Source organism: Conger conger, chromosome 1, assembly GCF_963514075.1.
Source record: "Conger conger chromosome 1, fConCon1.1, whole genome shotgun sequence".
NCBI lineage: Eukaryota > Metazoa > Chordata > Actinopteri > Anguilliformes > Congridae > Conger > Conger conger.
This window is the reverse complement of record NC_083760.1, coordinates 19078106-19101128: the sequence shown is the minus strand read 5'-3', so window position 1 is coordinate 19101128 and position 23023 is coordinate 19078106. Positions and strand designations below refer to the sequence as shown.

General features: G+C 40.8%; 1 long non-coding RNA gene across 1 annotated transcript; it reads right to left on the bottom strand.

The window, feature by feature from the left end:
- Window positions 1-4331: 4331 nt before the first annotated feature.
- LOC133107649 (uncharacterized) lies at window positions 4332-23012 on the bottom strand. The gene is made up of 3 exons (XR_009704608.1): window positions 22995-23012; window positions 4641-4710; window positions 4332-4520 (listed from the first exon to the last, which is right to left on the bottom strand). It is a non-coding gene; the product is annotated as an uncharacterized LOC133107649 (long non-coding RNA).
- Window positions 23013-23023: the final 11 nt, after the last annotated feature.

The following is a 23023-nucleotide window of genomic DNA, read 5'->3' as shown; positions in this document are numbered from 1 at the left end:
TGCATTCACAGCTCCTGGAGGAATTGCCCCAGGTTTCTTGAACTCATTCTGGAAAAGTCAACTAATACAACAGTCTTTATGTTCCTCCTCCAGCAGGATTCGCTGTGTGCTTTGTTGCATTTATTTTGCTGTGCTGTGTTGCACAAAATGTGCATAACCATTGTTTTTGCTCAGCTGGGAAAGCTTGGCTTTCTTACCATTGCTGTAGCAATGCATCCTGGGAGATAGACTGTACTGTCTGGAATGGCAACCAATGCAGATAACACTGTTATTAGAGAATTATGGTATCTTGACAGGTATTATTTTTATATAGTTTGTGGATGAATTGGCTGGAACTCATGCATATAGTATGTCCTGTCTGTGTGTCATGGAGAATGTGCGTCAAGTTTGACTGAAATCAGTTCGTTACCCTGCTGAAAAAACAGCTCAAGCTAGGTTTTGAAAGGGCTGGTAGGTGGTTGACCAGTTAAGACTAGCTCCCAGCTCGACATGGTTTAGTTGGTTGACCAGTTCAGACCAGCTGAAGCTATGTTTTGAAAGAGATGGTAGCTGGTTGACCACCTACAAGCCCAGAAAAGCTACCACTATTAGCTGGTTGACCAGCTCATACCCAGCTAGACTATCATATGACCAGCTTAGTTGGATTTTATGTCAGGGTATTTCGAACATCCAACAGGCACCACTCCGAGCTGCCGCATGAGTTATGGTGAGGTGTCATGGTAAACACGAGGCTGAAAAAATAGAGTGGCAGAATCTCCACACATCATTGTCTTTGGCAGCCTATGATGTTCAGTCTCCTGTATCACTCTGCAGTCATACTATAACCCTCTTTGTCATAACATAAGTGATAAACATTCCAAGAGCTGTGTTGACTGCATCTGTTTTTTTCACTCGTCTCACTACTTCTTATCTGAAGTGACTGCAGATACTGTACACTTATCACCTGTATTTAGCCCTGCATTTATAGGCTGCCGTTTCCCACACAGTTAAACTAGAAGCTCATGAAAAGGGCACTTGATGTTCCTGGTATTCATTTTGAAAGCTCTTGTTGTATATGTATGCCTCAAATCCTTCTTTTTTTCTGGCAGGGAGAGTGCTCCAGGAATTAGAATGACAGCACGTACAATACTGGGGCGTTCGGATTTATAGGTAGGTTATATTATGCCAGCGTTGAGCCGGGAGCCTAGATGTTCAGTAGTATGTACTAAAGCCTGGCGTGATACTGTAAAGCAGGCCAAACAGCCTTGGCATTGGTTTAATCCCATTTAAATTAAAAACAAAAAACAAATAATTAAAAGATAATCTCAAATGGCATTGCAGCCAACCGTATTTCAAAGGTCCAAGAGGTTTATCCTGTAATTCAGCCCTTTAATTTAGCACAACGATCTCAAGTGTAGACATGCAGCCTATTTCACACCCTGTAGGTGTGCTGACGGCTCTGTTTAGAAGGGATATGATTAATTCCTATTCCCGTTCCTTTCATTGCTCATTCCTAGTCACTGCTTGCGAAGACATCGCAGTCCCAAATTAAGTGTTGTTGATGTCTTAGAACCTGCAGCGGTTTACTCCATGGGTTTGGGAAACTCTCTGGGCCTGTGTGAATGGTGAGGAGTGAACTGCCACGGTCCACCTGGCGCACGCACACACACACACACACACACACACACACACACACACACACACACAGTGCTCTGAAGTCCCCGCTCTCCAGTGCCAGGTCGAGCAGAAGGTCGGGACATGCTGGAACACTGTGGCATGCTGGGACATCAACAGGACTGGCACTGCGGGCAAATTAAAAACGCCAGACCCTGTCGGGCGATGCCCCTCTGTGCCTGTCGTGACTTTTCCAGGAAGTTGAGTGCCTTTCTGATTGGGAAAAAATATATCTTCTGACAGCTGAATTGTGTTCTGTGTACTGCATTTTCGCATTTTGTATGATTAAAAATAGCAAAAAAACGTTTTCACTTGAAACACACATTTTAATTCCTAGGAGTTAAGTGTTTATTGTGCCCCGGCATAGTGTAAAGTCACAGCCTACAAGCAGTATTAAATAGCAAAAGATGCTCTGAGGATATTTGGGGCTTACAATAATTCAGTGTTTGATTTGCAAATACAGCACTTTTGATATGCTTATTATTGAAATAAATGTTAAGCGTTGCCAGTGCTTTGCATTTTAAAAAAGGAAGCAACGCATTCAAAGAGCGTGACATACATAATTCATGATGGGACCAAAACACTTTTCCTTAAAAGGAGACTTTTATATGTAATTGGTCCTTGAGACGGGGGTAGGTGAAAAGGAGAGAAATCCTCCAGGAACAGATGCTCTTCAAATGCTGTCCCCTCTCAGTGGATTTGACGGTCTCTGCGCTGAGAATGCATGCCCTCTGGGACTTTGTTTAAACCACACCTCGGCTTTCAGCTTGAGTGGAGCCGGGCTCGGGAAAAACAAGGTTACGATACCAAGTCACGGCCACACATGACTACCTGCAAGCCTCCCCCTCCCACTATCTCTCTCTTTCTGTCTCTCTCGCTCTCTCTATCTGCCTGTGGATGTTTGGGCTTGTTTTTCGTTGTTGGTTGTTTTTTTTAAGTTCTGTATTTTCAGTGTTTGATGTCCCATTTAAAATGGGTTTTAAATCTCTCTCTCTCTTGGCCCTTGTACTCCCCTTCTTAGTCTCTAAGTCTCTCAAGCAGGTGGTCTGACCATAAAACAGAATAATTACCACTGTCCCTTGCCTCCATTCACTGGGATTAATTGTAATTTTATGCCGTTAGACGCTATTAAGTGCCATTTCCAGGTACCTGACTCAATATGCCCATCTCAGGTTTTCATACACTTTTAGTCATTGCCATGTGCAATGACCAGGATAATGTACAGCAGCCATATGTAGCATAAATAACAATGGAGATTTGTGAATATACGGCACTCAAATCAAACCTTCTTAGGTAGCTTCAAATAAGGTGTTACCACAAGTAATGTTATGACTAAAAAATTTTGTTTCATTTTTTTTTAACATTGTAAACTGTAGTCAGTATACCTCTTCCAACATACAGTGCAGCTCTGGATTCAGCCTCCGAAGAGAAAAATGACTGTAAAACACAGTTGCCACTGTAGATGTGTAATGACGCGTGAGGCGGCTTTGGTGAAATTAATAGACTTGTCTTGCGCCTCCCTGCTCTGTTTGACAGCGCGTTTTGTTCGGCTCAGTGGAAGCGATTGCGGTTAGGACAGCCGTACAGACTGTGAGGCAGTGCAGTCCCAGTTGTTTGCAAATGTTCAGGAATAGTTAGCCTCTTGGTACTCGATGGAAGTCTGGGAACCTCTTTGAGTGGGAATCATTTCAGGAATGTCTACAGCAACTGCTGAGTGTCATTCAGGCCATGATTCACAGCAGTGTATAGACCATCACCCCCTCCCTTGGCTGGGTAACTGTGATGCCCAAGGGGTAAATACTATGTTGTGTAGTAGGTACTTGAGGCAAAGTATTGTGACAATAACAGATAGTTAGTGAAAACACTCCACTTAGCTGTCTCCAAACCCAGCAGCTATGTGTAATTGCAGGTGAGGGATCTCCATATGATATTCCAGTAACCGAGCAGCAACCCTCAGGTCATGTAGCAGCTGAGTGTGGAGTGTCATGCTCAAATCTTGATCAGCAAACACCCTGACAAGTGAAATGTCTGGGATGCCATTGATGGGGGGGAAGCAATGATGTGACTTCACTTCACAGCCTTGGGAGTAGTGGCTGAGTCAAATGCTTTGATATGTACAAATGTTCTACAGGGAAAATAGCCTTTTCTTTTTCAAAATTCTCATACTGTTTTTGGCTTTTGACAAGCTGGCAACTAATTTGTGAAGTCTTGTGAATACATGATTGTGCCCTCCTGGGCATTTATGTTTCTTTTAAACTTTATCAAAGGTCATGTATTGTGTCGAATCTGGGCATGAGAAGTTCCCCACAGCTGTTTAGAAATGTAAGGGTAAACTCTTTTCATAAGACGTGCCATTGTTCCCTGGGTCCAAGCAGACCGTTGTGTGTTATTTTCTGAAATAGACTTGTCAGACTGTAATAAATTTAAATATGTTCAGTGTCTTGCATGTCAGAGTCATAATTCCTGGCTTTGCACTGAAGTGTGGTGATGTCTCCCCGCCTGGGCTGTATCAGACTATCTAGTGTTTTGCACTTCCTGTTTCCCATCTTGCCTCAGGGCACATTCCTTCAGCCCAACTCAAAAATGCAATGGAAACCGTATGAAAGCAGTATCCATAACTCACCGTTGCCAATGTGAATAATGCAGTCAGAGAAGTTCATTTTCCGAGAGAGTCAATGCGTGTGACTGCAGCCTTGTTTATTGACACAGTCCAATGTGCAAATGAAGACTTGGATAAGACTGGAAGGAGCGCAATATCAGGTGTTTGAGATCTATTGCTCCAGAGTTACAAAGGTTCCAGTCCTAGATGTTCTTTGTTTGCTCATTCCATATTCACTCCTGTGTCTCTACTCTAGTTGATATTCAGTCTACAGGAAGAAGAAAAAAAAAACTGCGTCATATTGCAGCAGGGCTGCATTACATCTTCATAATTTGTGCACCCAATAATGATATGTGTCTCCAGAAAGACAGTGAAAGATTGGGGTTACCCTGATTAGATCATAGCCTGTGTCTGGGAGGTCGTTAGCTCCTTCCTTCTCTGTGCGCTTCATTAATTTCCTGAATAAAGAAAACAAACTAGGTCCTGAAAGAATGTGGAATGGTTTGCACAGTAAATGGCAACAAACCTTGAAGACGCACAGTCGTTATTCTCGGAAATGACTCACCTGACAGTCATGCTTCCCACATTTGTTTAATCTTCTGTTCAAATTGCACTACGTGTTTAACAATGGCCGTGCACACATAGCCAACAGAATCCAAAACAGTGCACTTACCTTTTAACCTGTCACACTGGCTAATTGGCAGGAAGCACTGTGAAAGTCAGTGCTATCTCTCTTTAAATCTGGACGCAAATATTTATTTTATATCTCTACATACTTTAGTATAATCATGGTATAAGATAAATGCTAAACTATTAAACTAAATGACAACTGCTGCTGTAGTCTATCCACTTAGAGGAACCAGTGTGTGGTTATTTGCATCGATGTGACCTTCCTGTCAGCTTTGACCAGTCTGGCCCTTCTCCTCTGACCTCTCTCATTAAAAAGGCCTGTCTACCCACAGAACTTCTGCTCAGTGGATGTTTTTTTGTTTTTCACACCATTCTCTGAAAACTCTAGAGTCTGTTCCCAGGTGATCAGTAGTTTCTGCGACACTCAAACCACCCTGTCAGGCACCAACAATCATTGATGAGAATAACTTGAGATATATGAAACTGGTTTTACCATACACATTCCTTACAATATGTTCTCAGGACTCACGTCAACCTTGAATTGTATGGCCTATATATTGATTTTAAGGTGGTCAATGTGTGTGAAGAAACTGAAAAGAAGAAATTATCATAATACGTGGTTTGGAAAAACAAAGAGCATAAGCATAATTACTTTGACTTTAACTACAGTGCTGCCTGCATACATTTTGTACACACGCTTTTCCCTTCTCGGAATTGAACCATCGCTGTTCATGCAGCTCTGTTACTACATTTGAACATCCTTACAGGCATAACCTGACCATTAGCAAGTGTCCTTCTCTATTTATCGGTCTGCCTGGTAATTGCACTGCTGTGAATTTCCGTTCTTTTGTCTTGTACTGTGTGAGGGTTCTCCTTTAAAAGCATTTTAATCTATAGATGTATCCAGAACCGGTTTTTCTCAGTTTGACAGTCTGTCTCCCTAAGAAAAATAAGTGGACAGAGAGAACACTTTCGACATTCTCTTTACAGACTAATTCACACTTGTAACACTGATCAAGCCAGTTGGAATGCTTGCGTCACTCATCTTTCCGAACAATTCTAAAATGGTGAATCGAAGCCTATGATTAAGGGTACTCAATAGAATCCAATCGAAGGAGCTAACAGAAGCTAATATAGATTTTTTTGGTTTTTGTTTATTTAAAAAAAAGTCATACATTGGACAGATGAATTGGATAAGCATTGTAACGTGGTCAGAATAGAAAATTGGTGAACGCACTCTTGTCTGAAAATAAAAGCATGTTGATGGCACTGCGTAGGCATCAGCTGAATTACAGCACAAGCAGGCAGGTGCAGCCGAATTGACTCCCATGTCGAGTTTATACAAGAGCTCATGATTTATTCCTGGCTGGCAGTCTCACACTCTGTCTTTTCCGCTCCAGCTACCAGCGCAGCGGTGCCTGTGCTCCCAGTATTTCACGCCATTGAGAAATGGCATGGATACATAGGGCAGCACAGGGGCGCTTTGGAAGAGAGATAACATAAAGAAAGAGCTGAAGATGTGTGAGCGTAGTTGATAAGTATTAGCAAAAGCATACGTTCATTACAAAACCTTCATAGACGCTACTTAATAGACATTAACATATTGACGTGACTTAAGGCTCCAGTATATCAAGCAAACTTGGCCCTGTTTAGTGAACATAAATAAATACATTTTGATGGATGAGGATGAGATTATGCACCTGACTGAAACCCTAGAAAAAATGTGTTTTAAAGCATGTTGCACAGAAATGTTACACAGAAGGACATGCCGGACCAGTGCTTGTGGTCTTGACCGATATTTGTTTTCTTACACCATTTTAATTTCTGTACTTAAGGTTAATGGCACTGATATTTCTTCCGAATGTCAAAATATCAGTGCCATTAACCTACAAAATGTAAAATGGTGTAAGACAACACATTTTAGAAATGTAGACATCAACATTGGCAGTTGCTGTAAAAATGGTCCCCTGTCAGCAATGAAAGTAATATGTGGAGCACAGAAATAATGGTTGATCCATCAACCTGTTTTATCCAAATACCAGACTATATAACACAAGTGTATTCCACTTTCTGGAAAATGTTTGTGAGTGAAGCTAGGTTTTTTTACACTTCAATACTGTTCTCTATAAAGCTACAGAATACAGGGCAGTATTAACATGATGCCATGTTCAATGAGTACTTGCGATATTATGCTAATTTTGAAGGGCTTATATCGTTTAGAAACTACATAGGCTAACACTATTTCAAATACAATTGCTTTCACTTATGTATCCTCATCTTTCACCCTATGTCTGATCCCAACAATGTCAGATATATTGTATCAAGGAGAAGCGTATTCCTGTCACGCAGACATGGAAGATGTAATGTGTCCATCATGAATGATGCTAATTTCTCCTGACAATTGACTTTAAGTAGGTCCAGTGACACCTTGTGTTATAATGGGCTCAGTTTTCATAATTTATACTCAGCAGAAACAAAAGTTAATATCTACTGCTACTAATAACTAAAACTACTACTACTACACTACTCATACTGCTATTAACACTATACTAATACAACTAGTACAAACAAAAATGAGTCATTATTAGTAGTAGTGGCAGTAGTAGTATGTTTTTATGTCTGCCAAATGGCATTAATGTAATGTAATTCTTTTTAGAATTATCTGCTAAATAGAAATTTGATACATATACATACAAATGAGTCAGATTCTGTAGCTTGTTAGATTTATATGGATAGATGTATATCCTAAACCTGCCAGTAATTGCTCGGTCAGCATTATTACAGTTTGTTACAGATTAAATATATGCTGAATTTTTGTGAAACCTGTACACTTGCTTTACCATGACTTTGTAAAAAGGTCTGAGACCAATTGATTTCTTGTTTTGGAACAGATGCAAAATCATTTTTCAGACCTCAGGGCAGTTTTTCACTCTGTTGAATGACAAAAGCCTCAGACTTTTCAGTCCAGGAGAGACCTCAATGTTTAACAGTGACGTGAGGCTGGGTGTTACAGACAGCCACACCATCTGGCAAATGTCACTAGCGTGTCAAGTGACAACAAATGTAGGTTGCCGTGTTTATGTCGAAAAAGTGATAATTGCGACTAATTGGGGCTGTTAAAAGGTATTTCTGTGAAATTGTGCATGACAATGGGGTTATTTCCTCCAAGCTAAGCCACAGTACTGAAGAACAATTTTAGCAAAATGGCATATTTAGGTAATTATTCCTTTAATTGCTTGTTTATTTCTGGTAATTACAGTCCAATCGACACAGTGTTAGCAAAGCATGTGCAAATCACATTCAAAAAGCAGAACTAATGACAAAAACAGAGTAGCCCAGACAGGCAGTTCAAGGATTTCTTTCTTTTCACTTCAGGACCCAGTCAATAAACAATCTACATAAGTTTATTTCATCAATATTTCATGTAGGGCTGCTAAAGGTCTCTTCCATTCAGCTCCCTCACAGGGCGTTTTGATGTTGGTTGCTTTGAAATGTGGCACAGACAACAATCAAGCAATCCTTGGAGATATGAGATGTATACATCGTGTTTGTTCGAGTGTGTGTGCGCGTGTGTGCTCATGCGTGTGTGTCCGTATGTGTGTATGCATGCGTGTGTGTTTGTGTGTGTGTATGTGGGTGTGTGTGTGTGTATGTACAGTACATCAACCAGCTTTCCTTCCCCCTTCAAGGCTACAGGCAACTGGATTCGCTAAATTGCCTACAGCCGGCCTACTGATGGCGGAACATGGGGCTGAATTTTAACGACTGGCCGGGACAAATGAGCCGACATCGGCACACAATTAGGGAGAAGTCACGGCTAGATGTCACGTTTAAATGAGCAACATGATGGCCTCTTTACCCCCAGTGAGGTAAACCCCTGCCCCAGGGATAGGCTCATTAGGGGCGAGGAGGGCCGGGGAGGAGAGGGGGAGTCGCTCGACAATCCAAACCTGAGAGGCCCGGCAGTGCAACATTTAACCAATGCATCACGCTAATGAGGGCATTAGCTCATGGGTGGGGCCTGCTGCGGTCTTATCTTTCATGCTAAGCATCGTGTGATAAGAGCACCAGAGAACCATATCTCAAAAGAAATCAATTATTTATGCCCTTGCTTTTTTGCACATATGATGCCTTCATCGTGGAAGATAGTTTCACGATCACTTCAGATGATATACAGCAATACAGGGCTTTATAAGAATGAGACATATTGCCCTTGTATCAAAAACTCAGCAGTTGAGTGCATTATATCATATTATCAAACTATCAAACCCAGTACCTCAGCAGAAAGAGTAGCATGCCACCCTGTTGCAAATGGGGCCCATTAACTAAGCTCTCAAAAGAAAGCTTAGTACGCAAAGCCAATGGAGGAATAGGCTGTCTATTACCATTTTAATCTTTCTTACAAAGAGATAATATTATCTAGGGCGGAATTAAGAATTATTGTAATTTGAAAGTCTTGGCTGGATGAAATGAACTGTTCTCTGTTAGCAGCTAATGAAATTTACCGGTTTCAAATTATGGTTAATGAGTTCTTCAGCTTCACTGTCCTTAAAACATAATTTCATCCTCATCAGAGGCTGTGTATATTAGGTGTTAAGGTGATCTAATTAACAGTACATCTTGTTTGATGAGTTGGATATGATATCTGTGTGTTTTTAGTTTGCGTCCATCTCTTGATGTAAGTTAATTTGCTGTGGAACTAATATAAGTCTCAATGCTGAAACATAATGAAACAAATTCTGTTGCAGATTCTCAGGTGTTAGACCTGTTAAGGGGCTTGGATTATTCTTCATTTAGGTGCCCGTAACAATAACTGTGATGAAACACTGGAAATCAACGCCATTATAAAGGGGGGGGGGGGGGTAAAAGAGAGAGAGAGAGAGAGAGAGAGAGAGAGAGAGAGAGAGAGAGAGAGAGAGAGAGAGAGAGAGAGAATGATATGCAGTGCAGTTGGATGAGACAGGTTTTTATAATTCTCCAAAATATAATGTCCCTGGTTGCCATCCCCGTCCCTTAGGGACATTGTGAAAGGACGCTATGTAAAGCAAAGTGAATTCACAAATTCAGAAGAACTTGAACACTGCCACCAGATGGTTAAGCACAGAAGTGTTTGAAGCCGCAGCATTTCCAGCTTTGCATTACCCATTGACGATATATCCCCCACGATACTACATGCTTTCTATTCTTTAAAACAAAATAAATCAAATGCTTCAGCAATGTTTAACATGTTTAACAATTATGAAAAGATACAGACTGGGATACAAAAATAATTTCAGGTGATATTAAGGCGGTGTGTGTGCGTGTGTGTGTATGTGTGAAGATGTTTCCTATTGTGTTTCTTACTATAGCAATTGAAATGCAAATGTTTATTCTGCATAGTGCTTGCTAGATTCAACTGGTATACTTTCTGCTACTCAAATGAATTTCAGAATGCAACTGAAATATATTTGGGCCCTTATAATGTATTTTGTAAATATGAACCTAAATAAAGAATGAATATACTGAATATATGGGTGTGTGTGTGCGCACATGTGTTTATGTGTGCATATGTGCATATGTGCATGTGTGTGTGTGTGTGTGTGTGTGTGTGTGTGTATGTGCGCGCATGTGTTTGTGTGTGCATACTGAATGTGTATGTGTGTGCGCATGCATGTGTTTGTGTGTGCATACTGTATGTGCATGTGTGTGTGCGCATTAATGTGTCTGCATGTGTATGCACGTGTATATGTGTCTGACTCTATCGGTGTGTGTATGTGTGCTGGGAGGGGGTAGGGCACAGCAGGAGGTATGCAGCTTTGATGTGTGACTGTCAACCATATTGTCACAGAGCCAGGAGGTGGGCATGATGGTGCCAGACTCAGGATCCTGGACCTGGGCCAGTCGCGAACTCCTCAATGCTCAGCTATAAAGTAATCTGGGTGATGGGAGCACTTCACAATATACTACCCAGATTTAAAAAACAATTTAAAGCTTTTAAAGTTATAAAGCCCAACCCACTACATATCTTTTTCCGCTTAAAACCTGAATATGATTTTCCATTTTCCATGCCAGAGGCTTGTACAAATATGATTATATGAAGAAAGGTTTGCCTGGGGATAAAAAAAAGCCCAAATTGACCGAAACAAAAATGATTTTGCAATAAATATGCAGTTTTATGTTGTCAAATTTATCAACAGACAGTAAAAGTAATTCGCCTAAATACCCTTGTTTGAAAAATCTGTCAGACAATTTGCAGAATTTTCTATCAAAAGAAAGAGATTCATCTGCGTGCGGCATCAGTTGTTTGGTCTATACATAATTCATGTTTCGTAGTTGCCATTTTAGGTCTGCTATTATTCAAAAGAGAAGGGGCAAATGGGGCCTAAAATGCAATTGGTTTTGATGTATGAAAATCTGAGTGCATTACTCACATTGTGTTCAGCATTATTCAAGGAAATGTTTATTTTAGCGATTGACGTGAGTGGGATTACTAGCGGTGGCAGCAGTAAGAACTAAAGCTGTTGCTAATTTGCACTTTTTGTTTAACCCCTGTCCCCCACACCACCCCCTCAACCCCAACACAGTTGATTTATTTTTAATTTAATTACACACCGACTCCTCTATGAGTGAAAAGTCTTACCGGGAGGGACAAGACTGTAAGGCTACAGGCATATGCTCTGCTCCTGACCCTCCACTGCCACCCAGTGAGCCCCGGGGTCTCACACCGATCAGCTGCCTGTCACAGGCACTCCCTCCCAGTCGGAGGAGGAAGGGGAGGGCCTGGGGAAGGGGGTGGAGACGTAAGGAGGGGGTGGGAAAAGGGTGCATATATTGCTCGCGATCGTGTACGCGTGTGCGTACGCATATGCGCGTGAACAGGGGTGGGGGTGGAGCTGGGGGTGTGCGCGATTAGTATTACACCCAGGATACCCCTCAGCTGCCAGGGGGTGATCCGCATAGCAGCCAGGGGAATACGAGTCACAATGGGAAGGCCAACAGCGTGGCAGGGCCTGACAATCAATATCCCCTCTATTGATCTGTGTGCTTTAGAATGCAAAAACAGGTTGCAATTATGGGCAAGTCCTTGCCTCGAAGAAAGAGATTAAAATTGAGGACGGGGAGGGGGGGAGAGAGTGAGAATCGTACTGCAATGGATCGTAATGATGTGGTAACACAAGAAATGATACGAGGTATTAGGGATGAAGCTTTGCTGGCGGAGGCCCGTGTTTCAGCATGCATAGGAGCAATGTGAACGCATGGTGTGAAGTAAAATGCGCTGATTGTTTCATTAGAAGTGATCAGTGTGGCTGTGGTAGAGGGTAGCCGTGCATTTTCTGAGCCGAATGCCTCATGTGAACACATCTGATATTGATGGAGGACGAGAGGCTTGAAACAGGCATTTTTACACCATTTTTACACCCATTTGAATTGCAGTACAATGCACAATTCACAATTCCACTTTTAACCAAAAATTACCAAACTGGATATTTGGTTTGGAACATACAGTGCTTCACACAAACATGCGCACAGGGGTTCAATTAAGTTGCTAATTGGGAATCAAGTAAGCATTTCTAATCTGATTAATAAAAAGAGAGTGCATTTATTGTGCCCTATTTAATATGCAAAAAGTAATGAATTAAAAAATGCAGACATGGGTATCGTGTCCCTCTTGAGGCATGTTGACTCGGTGGTTTAAGTCAAGGCCAACACTGCAGTTATATTTGCGGCTATCAGTCCCAAGTGCTAAGGTGTTGTATATGTTTAAGGAGATAATGAATATATGGAAAACGTACGGTATACAAAGAATAGTAATGTCACTCTTTTGCAAATCTTAGTGACTAGCATTCCTATTTAATACACCTCAAAACTCACACACCTGCATACTGAACACATGCACAGCCACATTTTTTATAAGTGGATCATAATTATGCTTCATGAATATTTCAATCACAAATTTATTTTGTGTTGTGCAAATTTTGCCAAAAAGACAGTTTCCCAAAATGCTACTAAAGGGTACAAAATTTATCCTTTATGGATTTCAAATACAAGAATTGTAATTTAAATTGCACTGAAATATGTGTGATAGTAGTCATCGTGCTGAATTTAAATAATTGGTCTTAATTGATCGATGCTGTTGAATATGAATGTGTGGGTCAGCCCCAAATAGATGGCAAATCAAACTTTTTTGTACTAACTGATGCTTTTTTCATACCATAACAAATACAGATGTTAATTAATTTTGTATTATATCTTCAGAGGTCGCCCTGTATGCTGAAAGTAATTTTCAGGAAGTTTTGGAGTTGGTATTTAACTCTTGCAGCAAAAAAAAACGAATCCAGCAGCCTATGTTTTCTTGACATATAATAAATATATCCATTTGTAACATCATCTTTAGATTTTAAGGTATGACATGTATATGGCTGTATTGTAATATGGTTAAATTCTGTTGCCATGGGCATTTTCTACATCTGGAGCTCTTATGTTTGCTCTAATGGTTTATTGTCAAGCAATCTATCTATGCTATGTAGAGATAATATTTTTCTTTTATGATCATTTGAAGCTTATAATGGCTTTGGTTGCTTATTTTAGGTCTCTTTGTAAGCTTGATGCTTTATCACTGAGGTGTTGCAGTGCCCTTGTTTTCAGCCTAGTGGCTATACTGCATATGAGTGTATACCAAATGAACGAATAAATAAGTAATGCTAAAATAATGTGGTTGTAAAACACTCCAATGCATCCGTACTGTAAAAGGACTGTAATTAATAGGGTACTAGAATAACAATAAAATACTCTGGGTGTATGTTACAGTGAAGCATTGTCGAAATTAAGGTTACATACTGCATCAATCAAAGATGTCATCCAGCAACTATAGCAAGCACTACATACAGTATATGCAAGTGCTGCAAATTATTGGTAGTGCCTAAATGCTCAATATACATCTTGCGTATTGAGATCTTCAATAAAAAAAAATGAATCTTGTCAGCTGACTTCTCTTCATTTATGTCAGCATTGGCAGAGTTTAGTAGAAAATGTTCTACCATTTCATATTATAGCGTCCGGGGCTGTTGTGGACCAATCAGCGGGGGATTCCCAGCATGCTTCGTACAAAGGAAACACTTCCGGGTTGGCTAGAAGACTGTAATAAATCGCAAAACTGAATGACTGTTAGTTAAATTGTATACCTAAGTTAACAAATGTTGTATTTATGTTACAAAACATGTTCATGTGTTGTGCTACGCTGAATTGGATTGACAGGCGGTTGGGGGATATCGACCGGGCCACAGTTAAAATGCGTAACTGTTTTGTGCTACACTACCTGGTTCCAGTCTAATATAGTTGCTGTGCTTGAATGACACCAGTTGGTCGTCAGTTTCATGATGGAAATCGCTACAATATTGCGACTTATTCCTTAAAAATGATGTCTAATTTTAAGGCTTTTGAAATTGAAGTACATTCTGCAAGTTGAGTGATGAAGCTTCCCGCTGGTTTGGGGCTTTATCATGGAGTAGACACCATTTAACCGTGCGTTTTTTTGAATTCTCAGAAAGCACATCTAAATTCTGCTGTGTGTTCCCAGCCTGCCTACATTGAGCCTTTCTCTGGCTCTTGTTTATTATTCATCATTGACATAATTTAAGCATAATGTATTATTCTATCCAGGGCATCTACACAAAGGTGAAAGACTAGATTTCAGTAAATATTTATTCTCTCTACTCCCGTGTATAGGGCCTAAAAATCTGCCCTGGGACAAGCAAGCGTCCCTGTGCAATGAAGACTGCTATTCAGTGCGGGTTACTGCGACTGGAAGGGAATGCTTATAACGTGGTCCTGCTCCTGACAGAATACAAATACCCCCTGAATTTTCCACCCTCTCCTTTTCCGGTGACTTTTGCAACTTCCCTCTCTCAGTCGATGCTGCAGAAAGGCTCCGGAGCCAGCGCAGAAAGGCCACGGAGCCAGCACAGAAAGGCTGGTACGACAAGCGTCAGGGCTTACATAGAGGTCATGATTAATGTGGGCCCTGCTTTTAACTGCAGACCTGACCTTTACCTCAGACCTGTAGCTCTGATGCAGTGCTCTTAATGGCTGCGGAATGGCATCTGTGGTCTTCTTTTAGGCGTCTTGGACTGTGCCCTTTCACGCAAGTAGCGCCTGAATTCTGGTGAATTTCACATTCATTTTTACAATACAGCAAATTGAGGAGTAAAATTTACGCGGTAGGCGAACCTTCAGAGTTTTTCAGACATTACCATTATTATTCAATTTATGCTGTCCTTAATCATAGATACTGTATTGCAGTATTAATTACATGTGGGAATGAGTAATTCTGGCTGTGCAGAGTATGCACATTTGAGCACAAAACCAAGCACTATCAGGCCTTTTGCTTCACAATTTTATTGAACATATCTACTTAAATATTAAGTACTCAGGTGACTGAAATGCATAAAAACCAAAGGATTGTTTAGTTTGTCAAGTATAAACAAATAATGTAAATAAAACTATGAATAAAAAAGGAACTTCCTTTGTTATTCGTATTGTGCTTTCCTTTTCCTTAAAGATCCTCCAGTTTATTTTTGTAAGCCTATTGTTTGACCTAAGTCTCGGACTATTTTTTCTAATTTCTCTGCCTCATAATGGCGTCCTTGATGTTCACTGAAATGAGTCTGGTCCTCATGTTGTCAAATGCCAATAAGAGTCCAAAGGAAACTAAGAGCCTATAATCAAGATAATGATCTCTTTTATACCTGTCCATCTGAATAATCAGAAACAGCTATGAAGCCATTTTTCCCCTAATACTATGGCACCCTGAAATGGGGGGATGACAGTATGTATAAACGTTCTGTCATTTTTACATGGTGAAACCTAAATGTATAAAAACACTCTTTAATTAAAACTGAAAAGATGTACTTTCACCACATGTGAATTGTTGGATTACAAATCTAAAATTGTGGAGTACAGAGCCAAATCAAGGAAAAATATGTCTTTGTCCGAAGAAGAGTCTATGGCATTCATTCAGTCAATATTTGCTTTTAAATTTGGCTCACACATTTTATTTTTCTTTAGAAACACAGTTGATTGCTTTACTTGCCAATCTTTGTTTGAAGAAACACTGAAACTTGAGCATTCAGTTGTGCGGCAAAGATTGACAATTGTTTTAAATCTTTGAGGTTTGTGCTTTCTCTGTCAATCTCCTTCTCAGTATTTGAACTCGGTGGTTTAAGTAAACTCAGTGGCAAAAGATTTAAACTTAAATGCTGAGTCTCACTGATTGGAGTCAGGAAAGTGTACCTAGAAAACCTGATTTTTCAAGAGCTCTGATATTTAATTGGCAGTATATTGTCCTCTCCCTACACTGGGCTCCAGCCTGGAGCTGTGGCTGAAGCACCACATCCTGACCCCAGCTTCAGCTAACCTGCTCCTTCTGCCCTCCTTGTGCCAAGAACCTGACCTGGATAATCACCTATCTGTTATCTGCATAATTATCATTTATATAATTGTTGATTTAATTTATTAATACATTATATATAATACTGTATAATACTGGCCAGAAGCAGATGGGCTCCCCCTCTGAGCCTGGTTCTGCTCAAGGTTTCTTCATGTTAGCCAGGGAGTTTTTCCTTGCCACTGTAGCCCTAGGCATGCTCAGGCAGAGGGGGGTCTCAGGCCTGGGTTCCTAGTAAAGCTGCTGTGTGACAATTTGTGTTGTAAAAAGTGCAATGCAAATAAAACTGAATTGAATTGATATTCTATTCTGTAGTCACCACAGCACACTTTCCTACATTATGAACATCTGTTCTGCCATTTCCCACTGCACTGTTCTGCAGTGTCAACAATTGGTTTAGCTAGATTCTCTTTCTGTGTCTTATCTGTCAGAACTTTAATGCGCAAAACAGCCATCTGATCTGTGAGACTAACTAAATTCGTAAATGACGATGCCTGTATGAATAATGAAGGCGAGGAGACTCTCTCTGCAGTTAATGGAAGGTGTCCAGCCTCTCTGGCTGCGAGTCTGGCACCAACCAATGAGTCCACAATGAATCAAAGCGAAATGAGATTTGCCGCAATTTAATAAACATACGGCGCTGTGGAAATCATTTAGCCTTTTTTTTTTTTTTTTCCTCTCTTCCGCTCAGTGGAAGTAATCTTTTTTTCAGGTCACTCTGCGTATGAGGGCTAATTTTGAAAAGCCACGGGGCTAAATGGGAGGACAGCGTCGAGGTTGTTTTGCAGAGACAATGCTGGCCTGATTGTAATCCTCAGGTCTCTGCGGCAGCTGCATTTTTTGCCCTCAATCACGACAAACTCAGGAAAACAGCCGGAGGAAGAGCGATGTGAACCTTGCGACCTGTAAATGGACTGACCACTGCACTGGGTATGTGGCGGGTATTATACTTACCACCGTTAAAAAACAGAATCTTAATATATGAGCAAAATGCTTTTGTCACTTAAGACGCAACCGCTGTAGATTCTGTTGTTTAAAAAAATTTACCAAAGAAATTCCATTCGTATATTGCGGGCAGCAGTAGTATTCATAGGGAAACTTGAAATGAGGAGAAATCTTTTTGAGCATATCCAGGCTGAATATATTAGATTTTTTCAGGTACAGGGTTGCATGTTAAAAGGAAATTAATACATTATTCCAGAATTATACATTTTTTCCCCTTTTCCCAGTTTGGGATGTTGCTCTCACGGGCTAATCTGAGCATAGACAGGAAGTTCATGCTCCCAACCACACCTTATTTTCCCTCTGTAGTCCACCAATTAAGTCATGCTGTACCACAATTAATGCACATATATTCAGTCCACCAGGGGCGTGCTACTGTCCAGTCCTACCAACCCAAGCCCTCCCACCGTGTGCATTATGCATTGTCCTGAGGAATTCTGCATAACCCACTGAAAACCCTATTTCCCTGTCGCATTCACTCCTGCATCTGGAGCCATCTAATGGAAAAAGGTCGAAAACGTTCCCATTTTTGCCCTTTTGATAGATTTCTCTGGTCTGCGAAGGAATGCCTTTAAAGATAATCTCAGCGCCGTTTCACAATGATTAAATCATGAAAACCTTTCAGCGGCTGGCCTCTATATCTTTTGACTTCACGTTGAATGATAATTAAATTGCGAAGACGGGAGGGTAAACGATCGCACGCTTGCGCGTTGCATGCATTTTTCCGAGGGCCCCGTGGTTAAAGTGATCAAATTGGCAGGCGTACAGAGTCGGCCCAAAGATAAATAGTTCAATTTCAAGAATTTCTGTTTCTTAATTTAATCTATAATTTTATTGCGCAAGCCTGCAAGATGTCCGGGAGGCAGCCACTGGCAAGCATTTAGAAATGTCGGGGGGAAAGATGTGAGGTGCTTAGCAATGGTACTGATGGTCTCAAATTGAGGAGGAGCTTTTTTGTGCACACAGCGCTGCTGAAGGCAGATGTTTAACACGGGTGTCGGGTCTCCATTCTCTTTAACCCCACTACAGCTGATAGATTCACCTTTAAGGCAGGGGAAGGAACTTTTAAAAAGATTTACTGCGTTTAAAAGTGGGGGTAGTGAAAGGGGTGGGGAGGTGGGGGGTGCTAAAGCTAGCCGACGAGAATCATTCTTTATGACTAATGCCGCTGTTAGCCTGTCACACAAAGAAAATGCTTTTTAATGTTTAGATTAATTATTGATCAAAGGGGGCCTGTGGTGGGATTGCTCCATCAGGAGGGCTGACACAAAGGCCACAGTGTCCCGCGTCTCGTCTGTGCCCTGTCCCCGCGCCCGCTGATGGCACCCTATTCATCATGCTCTATTGAGAGGCGGGGAGGGAATGGATTTACCCCCCGACTCCCCCAGCGGCGGCTCCCCCGACGGCCACTCCTCAGTGACCCCCTCCCCCCCTCCCCCGTGACCTCCCAGGGGAAGTTTCAATTAAACAGCCAGGGCATCGGAGACATTTTAATCTCCCTGCCCCCGTTTATCTCCATAGCCGCACCTTGCCAACTGGGATCCCAAGGTGGATTGTCATAACGATATGACTACAAATCTGAGTACAGTAATAACAACAAATACCAAAATAATCATAATATCAAATTAATTTAATTCTCGTTATTGTTTTTATCAGAATATTAATCATAATAATAGCCATGATGTCGATTTGCATGTTCTGAATGCAAACCCATAGTAATTATCGGTGATGGGGGACTAAATTGAAAGCTGCATTTTTATTTAAATGTAACTTTACTGTATTAAGGTACCACAGTGACACAAAAAGACAAAGTTTAAATTCCTAAATCCTTCGTAAAATATTTCATATTTAAATTGTGCCAGGTTGAAAGTTTTGCTTCTCATCTAATCTCATTTTAGCACCAGTTTCTGGTCGGTAACATATCAGAGGAGAGTAAATAGCTATGACAGTTTTCCAGTAACATTCTCTTTAATTGGGTGTTAAATCACAAGAGACATCTGTTACATCCCCTGCTTCTATCAACTCTGTTTTAAGATGTGTCATTTTACCTTGTCCACATGCCTGCTAAGTTTTATTTGGGATGCAGCTCATTTCAGGTGTTTGCGCACACAAATATATCCTGTAGTTTTGAGAGGGCTTTTTTGCCTTGTGCTGTGAAATGTCGGCTTTTTATTTCCACATTTAGTTGCCTCTCATTCTCCTTCTCCCGGAATCAGTTCAGGAGGCAGAAGTGAAGGTCTGTGCTCGGAGAAAGCCTAGTTAACACTCAGCCTCCGCTTCCTGCCTTCGCAGTGGGCTCTCGGAAATCACACCAGCAAGAGTTGAGTGGAAATAAAGGCGCTATCAAAGGCTGCTGTGTGGCATAAGAAATCAATACACTGCAAAAAGGGTCACCGGCTAACATTCTGAGACGCTGCTTTTACCGGGCATCGTGCGTGGTAGGAAGTGATGGATTGGTGGTAGGAACTGCCCATTGTGAATTTATTTTAATTTTATTTTTATTTCTTTTTAAACAAACATTTAAGACTAGAGATCCCATATCAATATAGGTCTCTTCATTTTCCCTATTAATGTTAGTTGTTTACAGTTTCTGGCCTAAATTTTAAAGGCATGAAATAAAATAAAAACATAGAAGTAGGTACAATTTCTGGCCATGGGGATTACAGTTCCACTTGCCTGTAGCTAAATAAATTCACATTCTGATCCTATTGTATGTATGCTCATTATTATGGTTAAAATAGTTTATATACTAAATTATTTGTTTGCAAAGAATGTAACATTATTGACATAAATGTTCTCAATTCTAAATACAGTATGTTTTAGGAAACTTGAAATCCTATTTTTCTGGAATGAAAATTGTGTTTTTATAGTTATGTCTGGCTTTGTCTTTTTAACTAAAACAAGATTTCCCCAGAGTGAAAGTTTCATATTTAGTGGCTAGTTTGATAATGTGAAGTGTTCAAGCACATTTTTACATGCATTTCAACAGATCTCATTAAATCTTTCCAACCATGCACTAACACAATGCTTATCCTGAAGACAGTGTTACCACCCCCCTTCCAAAAAAAGGGGGAAAAAAAACACTTCACTGTTAAATCTTCCAGCTTTTAAGGTTCTATTAAGTTATGAATAATATGAATAAACAATTTTCCAGCTTTGCAGTGAAAATGCACCTGAGCAGAGAGGGAAACAGACTAAAACAAGTGTGAACAAGAAATCATTTTGGAAGAAATCAGATTATTGCCGTTTTAGTAGTCAAAAACGGGAAAGGTAATCTATATCATTTCTTACTACAATTCAATTTACAAGTGCAGGTTACTGCTCATTGGGGTGAATGTGAAGAAAGTTTCATTATGTACAGACATGTCTGAGTAAAGAGGGCATCGATTTTTTTATTTTATTCGCCTTATTTTTATTTTAGATACAAAGAAACTAAACTCTTTAGCCAGTGTTAGTAGCGCAGCTGTTGAGACAATATTACACCTAAATATTGTACTGTACATGCATGCACACTCAGTACAATTTATTAAGTAGACCTGTACACAAGCTTGTTAATGCAAATATTTAATCAGCCAATCAAAGCAAGTAAATGCCTAAAAGCATGATGACATGGTCAAGAGGTTCAGCTCTGGGAAGAAATGTGATCTAAGTCACTTTGACCGTGGAATGATTGATGGTGCCAGAGAGGGTGGTTTGAGTATCTCAGAAACTGCTGATCTACGTGGATTTTCATGTACACCAGTTTCATGAGTTTGTTGAGAATTGTGCGAAAAAGAAAAAACATCCAGGGAGCAGCAATTCTATGGGCAAAAACCTATTGTTAATGAGAGAGGTCAGAGGAGAAGGGCCAGACTGGTCGAAGCTGACAGGAAGGCGACATCCATCCATCCATCCATTATCTGAACCCGCTTATCCTGATCAGGGTCGCAGGGGGGCTGGAGCCTATCCCAGCATACATTGGGCGAAAGGCAGGAATACACCCTGGACAGGTCGCCAGTCTACACACACACCATTCACTCACACACTCATACCTACGGGCAATTTAGACTCTCCAATCAGCCTAACGTGCATGTCTTTGGACTGTGGGAGGAAACCGGAGTACCCGGAGGAAACCCACGCAGACACGGGGAGAACATGCAAACTCCGCACAGAGAGGCCCTGGCCGACGGGGATTCGAACCCAGGACCTCCTTGCTGTGAGGTGGCAGTGCTACCCACCGCACCATCCGTGCCGCCAGGAAGGCGACAGAAACGCAAATTGCAACAGTGGTATGCCGAGGAGCATCTCTGAACACACAATTCCTAATAAAGTGCTCACTGAGCGTACTTGTTGACATTTATACCTCATGTCTCAAACAATGAATTTCAACACAAGTGTTAAATCAATCCCTCCCCATAAACACCCTTTCAGTGCTAAGAGGTGTTCATTTATTCCACACACCCTATTTTCCCAGAACACACTGCAGCTGTCTGGAGGGTGGCCAGCCTGAAGAGGGGGATGACAGGGAGCTACTGGCCTCTATTTAAGAGCTGCATCACGAGACAGCCGTAGCTCTAAGGAGTTACCGCAAGGCAGCTTTATCTGACTTTCACCAATCCTATAGAGAAAAAACAGACCAAAAAAAAAAAAAAACTTTGTTTGCAGCCTCTGGCTTTCTGCTTATCGACCAACAGTTGGTGCTCAACTGTGAGGTTTACTAGTTCAGCAGTTTCTAATTAATTTCTTATAACACGTCCATGGTATCAACTTCTATTCTACCCTTGATTGCAGTCTGACAAGTGTGCGTACAGCTTGAGCAGGTGGGAAAATGCATGATGGGAAGTAACATCAGGCTACATCAAACCATTCCACACTTTTCTGTTTTCTTCCAGTAAATAATTTAAAAGTAATTAACTTTTCAATTATTACTTAACACTTTCTTTTATTTAAATGACTACCAACGTAAAATATGTAATGTCAATGTACAAAACAATCACAGATGCGCCAGTAATAATGTTTCACTGACAAAAATGTAGTCAGGTAGTACACAGAAGAGTAGTTCATAACTCCTGTCATTTTTCTGCAATTGGTGGTGATTTAAAAAGAAGCTAACCTACAGTTAATTGCATCTCTGCCTTTTGCCTAAGATCAAGGTTAAGACCTGTGAGGCTTCACAAGTCCTCTTGATCCCTGCATGGGCAAGTGGTCTTGAGAAGTACCATCAAGTCTTTGGCCTGGCCTTGATTTGGGGGTGGTCCTAGATTGGCTGGCCTTTAGGACAGCAAATGAGATCGAATGAATATGTGAATGAACCTGTGAATGAATGGTGTGTGAATGCAAAACAAAAACTATAGTTATTGGGTTTGAACTGGGTTTAGCCTTCACTTAATTATAACCAACAAATTATAACCAATTATGAATAACGCTACTATAAGGGAAATTGTATTTCTACTGTAATGGGGTACCCCGTGTATTGAGACCTTTTACCTCTAAAGGAAGGTTTTAATAAACCCAAATCGTACTGTTTACTCAATCTGCCTGTTTATAAAATGAAACTGTACCAGAGATTCAAATGCAATTTACCCACTAGGCATACACTTTCGCGCTATCTAGAAAGTTATCGATCGTATAACAGTGTCAACAGAAGCTACAGTGACTTGGTGGCTAATCAGGTAGCATGTTATCCGCTGCGTTGGCGTATGCACTCACGATTTCTGGTGACTATACTGTATAGTATA